This window comes from Myodes glareolus, chromosome 16 (assembly GCF_982192425.1).
Source record: "Myodes glareolus chromosome 16, mMyoGla1.1, whole genome shotgun sequence".
NCBI lineage: Eukaryota > Metazoa > Chordata > Mammalia > Rodentia > Cricetidae > Myodes > Myodes glareolus.
The window spans coordinates 71,530,777-71,546,516 of record NC_142041.1 but is presented as its reverse complement, the minus strand read 5'-3'; the positions used below and the strand labels follow the sequence as shown (position 1 = coordinate 71,546,516).

Below are 15,740 nucleotides of genomic sequence, written 5' to 3'. Positions count from 1 at the left end.
GAGAGAAAGAAAGAGAGAGAGATTTACACAGGATGGCTATAAATTCATAATTTTATTATTAATAAATGACTATCATATCTGTGGATATCATTTAATGTGAGAATATTTGTTTAGCATACAAAAATCACTGGGTTCAGTAAAAATGTACTGTACTAACTAAAATGATTACTATAAAGTGAACTTCAACAAATTGCATAACACCTGTCTGGTGTTTTCATCATTCAATAAACTCTGCTAATTGACGTTCTCTGACTGAAAAGAAAATATTATAAAAGGAATCAAGCACACAGCTATATTTTTTCTCTTTTTTAAATAAATGTGAAGTATTAAAAGTAAGTTTTATTTATATATACACTTGACTTCACAGATCAAGTAATTTAATCACATACTGTTAGTCATCATGATGCATACATAGTGTATGAGTTATATTCTAAGAGTTTGCAATGGGTGTTACAGATGATATGCTAAATGTCTTAATTATGATTCTGATATATTTTCTATAAGTAAACATGAAAATCAGGAACAAATTATCAATTCCAGTTTAGAAAAATAGCGGTTGAAAGATATTTAAGGTATAGCATTTTGAGAGTGCTTGGACTGTAGAATTACTCACTGTATCTATGTATTAATCTGTTCTGCCAACTTCATGTTTAAATGGACAAGGAGAAGGTAGGGCCATTTTGAAGGAAGAAGGTTATTATCCTAACTTAGAAAGGCATAGCTTATATGGTATCCTTTCTCCCTGTTTTGTTTCTTGTGTTGAACTGCTTTGCTCAGCACATTCTTCTGGCACTGCACACTGCTTCACCACAGTCCAGACACAATGTACTCAGTATACAATGTACTGATGCTGCAAATCAAACCTCTACACTTCTTTAATGTTCTCAGGTGTATCTTCATGGTATGAAAACATTGACTAAAACTATCCTAGAATTTAAAGTACCAGCTTAGAAAAATTAATCTTGGCAGTCATCTTGGACTCCTAGACTACTATCAACCTTGTGCATTTGTGGTAGAGTCTTCAAGGGTGTGTACCACTACTGCCTGGCAAACAATATATTTTTTAGGTTACATTTATTTCTCCATGAACTGAATGGTACACTCTACTTTCAAAGCTTAAATTATACTTCAATACACTGTCTCATTTACTAGTCATCCCTGCAAATGCTCTTGTGTATATCTTTTTTTTGTTTATATATACATATGAATATATATGTGTACATAATTTATTTAAATATAAATATATTTTGGCTGCTCCTTTCACTAACAAACATCAGAATCCAGATTCTTCGTTATTCAATCTTGTGTCCAGGACACTTCTATGTTTGGCTTGTTCTTATCATTCTGAAGAGACATGACTGATATTATGGGATTTTTCAACCTACCAAGTTTCTATTATAGTAAAGCAAAATATTAGCTATAATCCAGCATTCTTACCCTCTACTAGAAAAATATACATAATTTAACTATTTTACTTTATATTCATTCCATTATTAGCTGATATTAGTTTGTCAAATTTGACTAAAATATTCTTTCATAAAGAACTTAATTCACTATAACCAGACAGTCTTTCCTATTGAATGGATATGTTAGTTATACTTAAGTATATAAACAAATATGAATAGTTTCTAAAACTTTCCTTGTGTTTTGTAGAACTATAAAAATTCACTGTTAAGTATAGCCATGCAAATAATGCTGTCTGAGGGGAAAAAAAGATAGATCACACTTGGCTTCTGGTAGACTGCAAAGGGCTAAGGAAGAAAGGGCTCTCTGCACACATGGATATCCTGTTAAATGCTACCATCATAGGTCCTGAAGTTCTTACTACACTTCCTGAAATAACTAATAATATTCCACTCTTCAAAACAGTTAAGTGGGGCTCTTATCATTATTGTGGTTTCTCAAACTATGAGGTTTTGATCAATTATCAACAGCTTTTCAGAGTCCATATATTTTCAATTACCTAGAGTAAAATTATACCATAATTTGGAATAAAAATAATTCCACTTAATTTTCAAAAACAGAGGATTGATTATTATAATCACTATTGATATATTCTTCTGGGCTGAGATAGTTCGAAAGTCATGTATTTTGATTTAAATCATAATTTTTCATAAAGATACCACAAACTTTAAATGCAAAGTTTTCCTACTATGTTTGAATGTATGCAATATATAGAAGTCTCACACTGAGTACAGAAACAGTGAAATGACCAAGGAAGTAAAAATGTAGTCTGCATACTAAATCCTTTATTGTTTTGTTACAGTTAGAGACTCATGTTTATTCAGTGGTAATTTGCTTTAAAGCTTATAGAATAAGAACTGAACTAATTCCCCTTGTGTTGTTTGTTTTTCAGTAATTAAGTATTAGTATCTTAGCCCTGCAATAGTAACATATAATCAATTTACCTTTAAAATGAAATTGCTTTACTATGTAATATTCCAAAGAATTAAAAATATTATATAAAAATTACTCTATTAGAATTAGCTGTATTGACATTGACCTCTGTGCCTCTGTGTATCCACAGAAATGCCAACATCATGGTTCTGCAAACTTAGCTCTCTTAAATGACTTACTTTAATCCTAAATCCATTCTATTAAACAAAACTGTTAAAATATATTTCTTTTTCTCTCTCTCTCTTGTCTGCTTCAGAGTGAAAACTGCATTGCTAACATTGTAGTCAAAAGTTTTCTAGTCTCATTCTGGGCATTTGAAAACTGATGGGTATAAGAATAAAGAAATTAGTTGAAAATTTGTCTTAAAACTATTAACCTCGTCTTTGCACACAGCTTAGCCATCTCAGCATACAAGTGAAGTATGAGAATGATAACTTTCCTTTATTAGCTCTGTCTTTGATACTTTTGAACTCTTCCAAAGAGCCTATGTAGCCAAAGCAATTTTGAGGGAAAAAGAATGATATCAAAGCCACCAAAATACTTGATATCAAAATATACATTAGATTATCATTATTTTAAAAGTATAACATTAACATTAAAACAAATGCATAGAGGCTAATTTTAATACATAGAATCCAAGAGAATAGATAATCCAACAAGAATTTACCCAGCTAAACTCTTCTTATTCTCTATAAGTTGATAAAATATTTTATTAGAGAATGATCACCTCTTTAATAAATGGATCTGAGAAAACTAGTTAAGCATATGTAAAGAATGCCATATTTCTCCCTATATAAATGTCAAATCAAATGTGTTTTTGTGAATATATATTCACAATTTAGTATATATTAAAACTTGGAAATCACTAGAATAAAATATAAAGAAATCATTTCAAGGTATTACTAATGATTGATTTTCGGAATGTGACTAAAGAAATGAGAGCAAGGATATACAAGCACAATATGTATAAAATTTAAAAATTTTATACAACAAAGTAATCAATAAATGAATATAACAGCATACGAGTTTCAGAAAATGTTTACCAGTTCTTTATCTGATAGAGTTTCACCACATAGATTACATAAGCATCATGGATAAGTTAACAACAAAAACATAACCAGAATGTTTATAATACATAATACAGTCAATTAGTGGACCAAAGAGCTAAACACACATTTCTCATAAGAACAAACAAACAAACAAACAAAACTGGTAAATACAGGAGATGATTCTCAATACCTTTATTTCTTGAGAAAATGAAAAAAAAATCTACATTCAGATTTCAAATCATTCTGTCTGTCGTGGCTTTTATCAAATTAAAAAATATCAAAGTTTGGTGAATATATAAGGAAAAAAGAGAGTTCTTCCTTATACACTGATAATGGAAATACAATGAGTTCCTCTTTAAAAAAGAGGACAAGTATAGTAATATGTCTTCCATATACAATATAGTAATAACTCATCTGGATTTATAACTGAAGGAAATTAAGTGATTTAACAAATGAAATACCATCACAGCCACATTTATGGGAACACTTCAGAATAAGCAAGTAATAAGTTCATCATTAGTATGCATTTATTAATGACTAGATTTGAAAATTCATGTTATTATGTTAGACATAAATATGACATTAGATCATGTATAAGAAAATGAATGAAACTGCAGATTACCGTACTTGGTACAAAAATCTAGGAAGAAAGATAAATGTCCTAGTTGCTGTGATAAACACTAAGACCAAAGGAACCTTGTAGTGAAGGGAATTTATTTAGCTTACAAGTCCTGATCTCACACACCATCGTTGAATGAAGCAAGGAAGAAACTAAAAATGTGAATTATCCTGGGGATAGGAACTGAAATATAGACTATACAGGAATGATGCCTGCTTGCTTTCTCTTCATGGCTTGTCTCACATGACATTTTACACAATCTAGGACTACCACTACCTAGAGTAGACCAGGCCTTCTAAGGGCAGTAACTAATAAAAATATCACACATAAATTTTCCAATCAGACAGTCTGATAGGGGTATTTTTTTTTCAATTGAGGATCTCTCTTCTGAGAGTAAGCCTGACAATAAGAAACAGATCAACACAATAGATTTCAGATAAATCATTTCATATTAATAAATAAACAAGAGTGACTGTTGAGAGAAAGGGCTAAAGCTGGGACATTGAAAAAAGCAGACCACCAAGACACTGCACGTTTCTCCAGTTCCGAATTGCTCCTGTACCCGTGGTGTAATGAGCCCTGTTCCTGCCCCTCTCTTAAGGAGACCAGAAGCCCCATCTATACTGCCTTCTTGCAGCAGCTCCCTTCTCCACATAGCCAGATGCAGTTCCAGACAGATGATGTTTCCCAGTACGCTGGCATAGTTGCAAAGTTTATTGTTGCTGGGCCTGCCAGAGTTTGTATGGCTGAATGAGGTGCTGGCATTGAAGCAGCGCATGGTAGCTTGATGATTGGATATGCCAGGAAGCCATATCTCATGCAATAGCTCTCTTTCTATGCCATTCTGGACTTTGCTCTATCTGAGGCCACTGGGCTCTTCTGTTTGATCATCACCTTCCTCATCCCCTGCCATATCAGATTCCATGATATATTGCTTCAACTTCATGCCAGTCCTGGTGCTGGAGTGTGTTAAGCTTTACCATAAAACAACCATGTTTCTTTTTTAAAAAAAAGCAAAAATAAACAAAAAACACAACAAAAAACTTTCATTTTGAATTAACACTTTCAAGGAAGACAGATAATAGTGGGGGGTGGAAGATGAGGAGCAATGGGTAATACAGAAGTTTGATATAATCTTAGCACCAGATGAGCATTTGTGTAAATGCTGCAATGAAACATATTAATAAGTACTATTACAGTGACTTGGTCATTAAGAAGCTAAATAATTTGTCTGTTATAATTCTTATTTTAGTTCTTTAAGAAATTTTTATATTAATAAGAAAAAATTTCTTTTATGTGACATATTTAATGCATTTGTTAAGGCAAAAATTCATCAGAATCTATACTTTAAGATGTTGGAAATATAAGAAAATCATTATTTTAAAAGAACATTTTATCCTTGTTAATGTTATCAATTAGTATAATTAATATTTATAAATCATCATACATATTTTTATTTGTAGAAAGTATAAACAAAATATTCATAATAATGAAAACCATAATTACTGTTAAGGACATAATCATTATTAATAGCATTAGGATTATGTCCTTTAATCCATAGGTAAGAAAAATATTTGCCATGACAGCACCAGAGATATATCCAACTCGAATTGAGACACTGTATTTTACATACACTTTCCAGACATACCCCCACTAGATTAATTCAGTATGGTTTTGTTTTATTTCATTACTGATGAAAGAAGAAATAACAGAAACTACTTTTGAAAATTACTATTTAGCATCAATTTGTTTATATAAAGTCACAGCTAGATTAGGGAAGTACGCCTGTAGATCTGTCCAAGAAGCTCTTTCCAGTGACAACTGACTAGGGGTAGAAGCTGAGAGCAATGTCCCTGAACCTACGTAACGCCATTCACTGCTGCTGCTCTGCTTCTGGTCAGCCATGAGGTAAAGAAACCCATGTGATTCTAACAACATGATGTCTCTCCAATGCCCAAGGGCTGAAATCACTTTTAGAAAGTTCTGTCCTTGAACATTTCAGCCCTTTCTAAAAGTGTAATCTATAACAATTTCCGAATTGTCGTTAATTCCAAACAATTCATCAGAGCTGGGAGAAAAGTAGAATGAAGTGGATTGCCTGGATTAACCTTAATCAGAGCTCTTATGCCTTTGGAATTAGTTCGAGAGAAATTTCAAGAAGTTGGAGAATGAGGCAAGATGAAGCTTAGAAAGTACCAAGAGGAGCATAGATGCTGAATATGGTATGGAAAATAAGTAACATCAGTCCTGGGGATGATGAAGCTCATGAAGTGTTAGAAGAAAGTGGGGGCTAACTTGGGAGTTGGACTGCTTATTACCAATATTACAGCATGAAAAATAACTTGTCTAAATTATATTAATGTCTTTTGGCTTTGATTGATGCTGAATCAAAAAGTGATGAACTAATTAATATAACAAACAAATTGAAGAAAATAAACATCCAGATTTGATTTGCTTGACTGTTTGTTTTGACCCAGGATTGTAATAAAAATTTGTATATCACTAAGGAAAATTTCAGAATAGATGTAAATATTACATGTGCTATCACACGTGACAATAAAAATGAAGAATTTTTATGTGTTATAAAGTGAAATGAGTGAAATGTATATCTCACTTTTCACAATGTGTTCTGTTTTCCCAGGCAATGAAATGAATGCAAAAATTAAAAAAAGGAGCTGGGTGGTAGTGGAGCATGTCCTTAATTCCAGAAGTTGGGAAGAAGAGGTAGGCAATTCTCTGTGAGCAGTCCCACTACCCACTGGAAAGAGAATATTAATGAGCTTCCACCTTGATTTACCTTGGGGAATAAAAGATGTTTGAATAAAAAATGCGGGTGATCCTCAGGAATGAATGAAGATAGAGACTCCCTTCCAATATTGCTGTGTGAACTATGTCTCAGTTTTTCCCCTCACCTCCACACTGGTATAGAGAGGGAAAAGTAGTTTATGTTGGGGCATCGGACCCTGACAATTATACATATTATATTTTACTTAAAAAATAAGGCAATCAATTTAATAGGTCTTCTAGGTTCTGAATTTATCATATTGAAATCTAATCTTCAGATAATAAACACAAAGACCTAAAAACAAAAATAAACCTGAGACATACATGGTGGTTTGAAAAAGAAAAGTCATCCTGCTTAGCCACCAGGGAATTGACTGACACTACTTGAGACAGATTAGGAGGTATGGACTTGTGGGAGTAAGTTTGGCCTTGTAGGTGGAATTGTGTCCCTAGGTGTTGACTTTGGGGAATCAAAATCCAAGCCAGGTTGTGTGGCCCTGCCTTAAGAGGTCCTTCTGTTTATGTGTTGCTTTCAATAAAGAAACTGCTTGGTCTGATAGAGCAGAACTTAGGTAGGCAGAAAAGACATAACTGAATTCTGGGAAGAAGAAAGCAGAGGGAGAGAGCCGCCATGGAGATGCCAGGTCAGACATGCTGTTTTCCGGTAAGCCACGATCTCGTGGTGACAAACAGATTATTAGAAATGGGTTAAATCAAGATGTGAGAGTTAGCCAATAAGAGGCTAGAGATAATGGACCAGGCAATAATTTAATTAACGTAGTTTCTGTGTGATGATTTCGGGTGTAAGGTAACCTAGTGGCCAGAACAAGGGGCCCTGCTCCCTGTAACAATTGGCACTCCAACATGGTTAACTGACTACACGTATAACCGGAGAGGGCTTCAAAAAGGAATTCTAAAAGGAAAAAAAAAATTATAGAGAAAAAGTTTAACACAACTTTTGCTGTTTGATGGTGGTGTGGTGCAGAAAGATTTTCCAGCAAAAACGCAGTTTCCATCTATGAAGCATTTCATTGACTTTTGTGGGACCAGATGTTTGTGTGTCCTCTTGAAATCGGGAGGAAAGTACTCTGAGACCATGTGGTGTGATCAGGTCTACTAGGTGTGCACAGGCAAGAGAGCATGGCGGATTCCTGCCGCCATACACAGAGATGTTCCCCGGCTGTGCAGTGCTCTGCAAGCAGATTTGGCTGTAACTCAGATAAAAAGAGTTTCTGTGCTGCACGCTCATTCTCAGAGTTAAAGTGCTGAACATGGCTCCCACCTGGCAGCCCCAGAGCTAGCAGAAATGGTACGTCCACCATTCTGTAATTGGAGAGAGGTGGAGCCAACATCCAGAGCAGCTGCAGCCTAGCTGCTTAGTACTTTAAAAGCTCTTCAAGACAGTAGAGAATTATAGACGATGCAACAGGACAGATTCAGACATAAGCGACCTCTAAATGGGTCACAATGTTGGATAAATGCATGTAGGCTTGGGAGAGAAAATAAAAAGAGTATATAGAGTCATAAAATAAAGTTAACGCTTTAAAAAAAGGGTAAAGTCTTTAAAGAGACAGAGTAAGGAAGTAAAATAAAAATAAGCCACGTAAAAATGAAAAATTCACAGAGAGTCTGGATTCTGTATATTATTGTGCTTTCTTTAAGCTTTTTTGACTGTGAAGGAGCTAAGTATAGAGAGACATTTCATTTTGTGGGCTGTTAAGCTAAACCAGCATGAATATTATAAAGGTATTAAGATTTCAGAATTTGTGTCTAAAGATATGATGATTTGGAAAAAGAGGTTCTTCTTTTGTTTTCACAGAAGATGAGACCCTGTGGATTGCTGCTAGACCAATATGATATGATAGACCATACCCTCCTGAAAGATTGCAATAAACACCATCAGAAAATTACTTTGCCCAACGGCTACTGAGATGAACCTAGCACACAGGATACACCATAACAGACCTCATTAAAAGCACCCCCATTCAGCACAAAGCAGTTTAGAGAGAAAAAACTATGCCCATATTCCCAAATATTATTTATATTTTTTTTACATTTAAAAAAGGGTATGTTATAGATATGAATAATTTGCATTGGTATGGATTTGGCTTTATTGATATAAATTCAAGGTCAATCTTGTTATATGTATATTTCTGCTCTGGATTAAGGTATTGTGATTGTACAGTTCATTTAAAAATGTAATGTATAATTAGGAAATATAGGTTGTTAATGGATAATCATCAATTATAGTCAAATTTGTAGTCATATTAGATTTTCTAGATGTGCATAGATATATTTCAGATAGGTATTCTTCATATCTTTCAAAGACTACAGAATATGTCATTTAAAATATTTTTAAAAATGTATTACTTTCCATGACAGTGAGACATATCTGTTCCTTGCAACACCAATCTACTTCAAGAGGAAGATGGGCATTGAAGAGGCTCCTTATGGAGTTGGTTAGCCATTTGGAGCAAGAAACTGATCTTTCCTGGACTGTTGCATAAACTGGATGTAAAGAACCTGCAGAAAGATAACTGCTGAATTTGCCTAAGGGTGAGATGATCCTTTGGAATCCCTGTTTCATGAAAGAGTCTGCGAGACATTCTGCAAGAAACAGAAGAAAGAGACTAAACTATCTCTAAGATTCCCTGCTTCATGGAAATGTCTGCTGGACACTATGGGCCTGTAGGCTAAAGATGAATGCCCAAACAATACAGAAAAGCTTTGAGTGACTATACAGGAAGCGAGATGTCTCTATTATTTCTAGAGTTTTGGAAGTTGCTTACAATGAACTTCCTGTTTACTTAGGTAATATTATATCCTTTTGGAGTCTTTGAAGGAGTTGAAGAATTTATAGTTATAGTTATAGTTTTCCTTAGATATGATAAAAGTTAAAGTAAATATAAGTATTATAACTGTAATTCTTATTTGATAACTGTTTTGTTACATGTAATTTTACTAGGTTAAAATTAAAGCCTTCCTTTTTGTTTAAAGAAAAAATGGGAAATGGTGTAGGAGGTCCTTCTCCTTGTGTGTTGCTTTCATTGCTTAATCAATAAAGAAACTGCTTGGTCTGATAGGGCAGAACTTAGGTAGGCGGAGAAGACAGAACTGAATTCTGGGAGGAAGAAAGCAGAGCAAGAGAGCCACCATGGAGCTGACAGGTCAGAAATGCTAAATCTTTCCCAGTTAAGCACGACCTCATGATTATATACACATCATTAGAAATGAGTAAAATCAAGATGTGAGAGTTAGCCAATAAGAAACTAGAGATAATGGGCAAGGCAGTAATTTAATTAATACAGTTTCTGTGTGATTATTTAAGGAGTAAGCTATCTGGGTGGCCGGAACAAGGAGCCTCGCTCCCTGTAATATGGATCTTTCTTGCTACTCATGTCAGATCCAGATATAGAATTCTCAGCTAATTCTCAAGAACTATGTCTACCTATGTGCAGCCATGCTCCACATCATGATAATGCACTAAACCTTTAAAGCTTAGTGCAGTCCTCAATTAAATGCTTTTAAAAAGCATTGCCATTGTCACTGTGTCTCTTCACAGGAATAGAAAATTGGCTAAGACAACTTTTATGTGAAAACTTTAGTAACGTGGTCTAAAAATATACTACATTTCAGTATTTTATGAACACTCTGTAATACTCAAAGTAATTTGACTCTTATATAATTTGATACCTTAATTCTCATTATTTCCCCCTGCTGTAGGAGTTTCTACCACCAGTAGCCCTTATGTTACCTGCCCACTTGGGCATGGACTTTCTTATACAATATATGCCGATGAAAAGAGCATGTCTGTCCTCTTTTCTGGCTATAGGGTTAGAATGCTGTTCCCCATTCCAACAGAGAATTGTGATCTGTGAGTCTACTCTTAAATAAATAACCTTTTATTAAACTCAATTCTGAGACAGTGTGTGATTTCTTTTTAACATCCTTATTCATCTTACACTTCATGTGGATCAAAAGTCCACACCTACCAGATGGATTAGCTAAAAGGCCTAAATGGTCCACAGCCAAGAAGTCTCTTGCCCCCACTTACTTGACTTGCTTTTACTTACTAAGTGGTTTTGTAAATCCTCCAGCTACAGTGAAGTTAACTGCATGCAGCAACTTGGAAATTTCCCAAGTGCACACACACTGCCTGCCCCCACTGGCACATTCCCTGCTGCTTGTTGAGTTGTGCAACTTTCAGTTTCTACTCCCGGCTTCTGAGTTCTGGTATTCTTGCTCTGTGTACAGAATTGATTTAAGTGCTTTTAGTTTTTAAGCAAAGCATATTTCTCAGTATTTAACCAGCACTGAGGTGGGGAAAACAAAACTGCTCAGGACTTTCATATCACCAGGTTGCACCTCTAATCATGACTCTGCCAGAAAATAATAACCATGACACCTGCTGGAAAATAAAAATTGCTCAAACAATTTATTGGATTTCATAACAGATAATGAATAAGTCAATAAACTTGAAAGTTATATAATTACAAACAACATTACCATTGAAACTTTTAGTAGCTTTTTTGCTAATACTATGATTGTATTCTGCAAGGATGACATGGTTATGGTGATACATCCATTTATTGGATATTGGGACTCAATTTTTTCTTCATATTATATCCTTCAGAAAATGGTTTGATAAAACATAGCCAAGAATGAGATACTTTTAGAAATGATACAGTCTTTACAGACTAATAATGAACAACTAGCTGACAGGATTGATACCATGTTAAATCAAAGTTACCTGAAAAAAATAATACTATTGAAAAGGGTAGCATTTATTTGACAGACAAAATTGAATCCATATCTGAGGGTACTGAGAAATTATATGAAATAATTCATTCTGTTGAACTTGACAATCAAAATTTGTTAAAAAGTTAGAAAGGTTAGCAGACAAAGTATCTCTTGAGATGGCAATCTGCACACTGTCCAAATAATGTCCAAGTATGAGATGTTCTCTTTAAAGGAAAAATCAGACCTTAGTATCACATATATAGAACAAGGACCAGAGGCTAGGTGCCTCAATGAAATTGCTTGAAATATATACAGGCCAGGAGAGTAAGGCTTTATAAAAGACAACTTTGAAAAAAAAATTAAAAATATTACGGAAATTATTGGAGCTGATGAATAGGGAAAGAAGGTACAAGGACAAGAACCAACATTGACAGTAGCTGTCAAAGATGAGTTACCCAGAGTTTTAGCTTCCTATCCCATAATCTACTCTGACAAAGCATCAAGTTCTAAAGGCCCAAAAGGATCAAAGAAGATATATGTAAACCTTTAGGAATGAATGATCTAAATGAAATTAAGCAAGGAATTGTAACTTACGGTTTTCATTCTGTATTTATTAAGGAGATGGTAAAGACTTGGGCTACTGGCATTAAAGTCACATAACATAACTGGCTTTAGTTAGTTACAGCAGTCCTGACTGACAGGCCTCAACTGATGTTTAAATGCTATTCCAGAGTAAAGGGTAAAATTTTAGAACAACAGAGAGAAGCAAAAGGACTGTCCCAAATCAAATTCTTGGTGAGGCCACTTATGGTGACCCACAGACCCAAGCTCTTTATGATGAACACATCTTGTCTTAATGCCACAAAGGAACCTTAAATGCTTGGGAAAGGATTCAAGAACTAGGAAAATAAATTTTATTATATAGTTGCATTATACAGGGCCAGAGATAACACTTTAGTGACTTTTTACAATAATTGACTAACTTTGTACAAATAGGAGTAACAGACCCAGATGCTAGATAAGTACTTATTGAATCTCTGGCTTTGAAAATGAAAACTTAGAATGTTAAAAGATACTTGGGCCTTTAAAGAGTGTGTATAAATGGCATTGTAATTGTGGGTTTGATAGATATGGGTCCAGATGTGAGTATCATTACTCCAGAATCTTGGCATCCAAATTGACCTCTTAAAAAACATATGTTCAATTTGTAGGAAATGGAACCCTATTTCAAGTGAAATAAAGTACAAGATGGGTTGATTTATAGGGCTAGAAGAACAGAGAGGAAAGCTGAGACGATATGTGGCTAATATTGCAGTGAATTTATGTGGTTGTGACCTGATGAAGCAAGGTAATACCCAGATTGACATTCCTGCTCTCCCAGAAACTCATATCTGGGAAGGATATTATAAGGTATTATACACAAAATTCACCAACCAGGCTGTACAAAAACACAAAGCAACTAGCAAAACTTTAGAGGTGCCAATGGACATACCTTTAAAATGGTTAACTGAGAAACCAATTTGGGTTAAATGGTGACCATTAACAGAAGACAGAGTGCAGGCATTAGAACAGCTAATATAGGAACAATTAGATGTTCACTACATTGAAGAATCAACCATCCGTTGGAATTCTCCATATTTGTTGTTCAAAAGAAATCTGGTAAATAGAAATGGTGGTTGATCTAAGAGCTGTCAACAAGGTAATTCATCCTATGATCCCCTTACAATCTGAATTTCCTATGTCTTCTCTATTATCAAAAGGATAGCCTCTTGTAGTTATTGATTTAAAAGATTTTTTCTTTACTATATATTTACAAGAAAAGGATAGAGAAAAATGCCATCACAGTGCTTACTTAGGATACTTCTCACCATACTAAGAGATGCCACTAGAACATCCTTTCACAGGAAATGCTCAATAGCCACCCACTATGCAGATACTTTGTAAGTCAATCATTGGAAATAACATGTAAAAATTTTCTAATCTATAAGTTACATGGATGATGTTTTTCTATCTTATTCAAATATAGGTACTTTAGAAAGAATGTTTGAAGAAGCAAAGTAAGTTTAGCCAAAATGGGTATTACAAATTGCATCTCAAAAAAATACAAACAAAAGATTATATCAATTACCTAGGTTATAGAATAGGTTTATAGAAAATTATATCACAAAAGGCACAAATAAGTAGAGATAAGTTAAGGACTCGTAGTGAACTTCCAAGACTATTAGGAGACGTTTCAGTTTATGAACAGGTGTTGGAATAACACCTGATCTAATAATTTATTTTAACAAAACCTTAGATTATGACAAAGACTTAAATAGTTCAAAAGAATTAACAGCTGAATCAGTAAAAGAATTGACAATTGTTGAGAGGAAATTACAGAAGGCACATGAAGATAAGATGAATCCAATTCTTAATTGTATTCTAGTCATATTATTTTCCAGAATTTCTCCTACAAGAATTTTAATCAAAGGGACAAAATTGTCTTAGAATGGATCTTTTACTACATAAACCAAGTAAAAAATTTAAAATTCATGTGGAAAAAGTATCTGAATTAATTATTTTTAAAAAATACTCATTTATTTACTATACAATATTCTGTCTATGTGTATGCCTGAAGGACAGAAGAGGGCACCAGACCCCATTACAGATGGTTGTAAGACACCATCCTGGGAATTGAACTCAGGACCTATGGAAGAACAGTCAATGCTCTTAACCTTTGAGCCAACTCTCCAGCTCATCTGAATTTATTATTTAAAGTAAATTATACTTTACCAATTAACAGGTATACACCCAGCAGTGATTCTAGTGCCTTTTACTACTGATGAAATAAAAAAGTTATGGGAAGACAATGAACCATGCATGAAAAAGATCTTGTGCTAATTGGAGAAATTAATAGCAATCATCTAAAATATGAGAGACTTAACCTTATAAAGAGAGCCTCTTTGATTCTTCTTCAATATATGTATGTGATGCTCCAATAATTGGAGTCCACACATTTTATAGTGAAGCCAATAAATCAGGGAAGGCAGGCTACAAATCAGAAAAATTAAGTAAAGTGGAACAAGGCCCTTATAATGTTGTCCAAAAGGCAGAGTTACAGCCTAATCTTGTGGTGCTAAGGGATTTTTAAATGACTTCTTAATATAGCCTAATATAGTTACTGATTCACAATATAAAGAAACAATTGTTTTGCATACTGAAACTGTTGAATTTTAATAGCAGATGATACAGAATTGACTTCATTATTCATACAGGTTCTAGATATAATCAGAAATAGGCTTTGTCCCATATACATAACACACATCCAATCCAGGTCCTCTAGCAAAAGGAAATGCAGAAATTGATCGATTACTGATTGTAAGTTTGTTGAAGGCCTTAAGATTCCATAAGAAGCATCATGTCATCATGTCAATAGCAAAGGTTTTTTTTTTTTTAAAAAAAAGAGGTTTTTATTATATGGAAGAAAGCTAAAGAGATTATAACAAGATTCCTACTTCTTCTTTCTATAGCCCATACAGCACTATCTGCAGGGACTAACCTAAAGGGTACTAATAGGAATGAAGTCTGGCAGATTGATGTGTTCCACTTTGCAGAATTTGGAAAATTAAAACATGTACAGTACACCATTGACAATTATTCAGGTTTTCAGTGGACAACTGCTTTAAGCTCAGAAAAGGGTGATTCAGTAATCAAACATTTATTATAAGTTATGGCCATCATGGGTGTACCAGCATGAATAAAGACAAATAATGGCCCAGAATATTTCACTAAGAAAATGAAACAGTTTTTTGTTTTTTATACTATTAAACATGTTACAGGTATACCACAAAATCCTACAGGTCAGGCAGTTATAGAACAGTCAAATTGAACTATAAAAGTTATGTTAAACAAGCAAAAAGAGATGGAAAATACCCCCAGAAAGAGATTACATAATGCTTTATTAACCTTAAAGTATCTGAACGCTAATGAGAAAGGGAAAACAGCAGCAGAGAGACATTGAACATTAGAAAAGTCTTCTGAATTAAATCAGCAGATATATTTAAAGGATATGATGGCCTCACAATAAAAACCAGAAGATGTGCTACATTGCGAAGGGGTTTTACTCTTGTTTCCACAGAAGGAGAAAAACGATACCATCAAAATTAATAAAT

The 15,740-nt window shown here is 34.0% G+C and overlaps 1 pseudogene; it reads left to right on the top strand.

Annotated features, from left to right (window-relative positions):
* Positions 1-654: 654 nt before the first annotated feature.
* On the top strand, positions 655-5,038 carry LOC125390888 (ATP synthase F(0) complex subunit C1, mitochondrial pseudogene; annotated as a pseudogene).
* The last annotated feature ends 10,702 nt before the right edge of the window (positions 5,039-15,740 follow it).